This window comes from Echinops telfairi, unplaced genomic scaffold, assembly GCF_000313985.2.
Source record: "Echinops telfairi isolate 266 unplaced genomic scaffold, ASM31398v2 ScPeMD7_1713;HRSCAF=2227, whole genome shotgun sequence".
Classification (NCBI taxonomy): Eukaryota; Metazoa; Chordata; class Mammalia; order Afrosoricida; family Tenrecidae; genus Echinops; species Echinops telfairi.
Window position 1 is genome coordinate 10356109 of NW_022105611.1, and position 1347 is coordinate 10357455.

Genomic DNA, 1347 nt, shown 5'->3' on the forward strand with positions numbered 1-1347 from the left:
GTTACTAGAACTAAACAAGTGCCAAGGTTATTCTGAATAACTGATGGCTCATTATGATTAGCACATTTTTATGGAAGTACTAAAAGCAGCTCGTATAGGTTAAAGCTCGCTATACCATTTATTCACTCAAATACAAATGCCTATTTTGTGCCAGGCACCATGCTAGTCGTTATGTGTAGACATGTCATTCGCTTAGAACTACTAGAGTCTTACTGAGAACCCTGACACTTTGGGGTAATGATTTAAAATGGACTAAAATATTGAAGGAATGTTATATGAAAGAAACTCCAGTTGCATAGCATTTTTATCACTTGTGAAGTAAAGTAACTTATCTAATTATAAATTTGGAAGAAGGAAAAGAAAAGGCCCAAGTAGGCCAGCTCTTTCTCCCCGTTTGGGCCCACCCTATCTGTAGAGAACATTCATTCTGCTCTGTTTATATGGGGCAGGTGCTACTTTTGCAGGCGGAGGCCTATTTCCCAGCACAGTGATGTCTAGAACAATCAGTGCAAGTAGATTTCTGGAGTTCAGTGATATGAAGCTTATTGGCCTACAGATACTATAAACTATATTCTCTAATAACAGTTTTATCAGCAAATAAAAGTACTATATTTTATGTGCCAATGTCTTAGTAACCTGTGTGCAACAGAACCAAACATGCCCAGTCTTGTACCATCCTCAGAGTCACTGCTATGTTTAAGCCCACTGATGTTGTTGATAAACTAGGGGGTAACCCCCCAAAAAAAATAGATAAAAGAAAAAAGCTCCAGTGTGCAGAGTTTTCAGTATGTGTTTTTCCCGCTAGGCGAGCAGCAAGCAACTTGCTCTGAGTTAGTGCCCCCAGTGGCGTCTCCTGGGAAGGTTCTCTTGGGTCACAGTGAATTTTTTCACAAAAGCAGTTTTCACTTGAATCTCATTTTTTGTGATGGCCAATTTAAGAGAAGAGGCTGCAGCTATGAAATTTTGTTTCCTGCTTGGAGGAAAATGCCATAGAAACTGTTGTGATGTTGAACACAGCTTACATGGGTAGTGCTAAGGGAAAAAAACTCAAGTGTATGTGTGGCATTCTTGTTTCAAAAAAGGTAAAATGTTGACTGATGACAAACCTTGTTCTGGACATCATCAACTTCCCAAACAGATGAAAATGTCAACTTGTAGTGCATTTGGAGTTCATGCCACCAGACCAGACTGTTAATCAAGCTTTCCATTTAGAGATTCTGAAAAGATTGCTTAACAGTGTACAACAAAAAAAGGCCTGATTTGTGGCAGACAGGGGATTGGTTTTTGCAACCACAACAATGCACCTGCTCACACAGCAATCCATGTGCCAGTTTTTGGCAAAAAAAA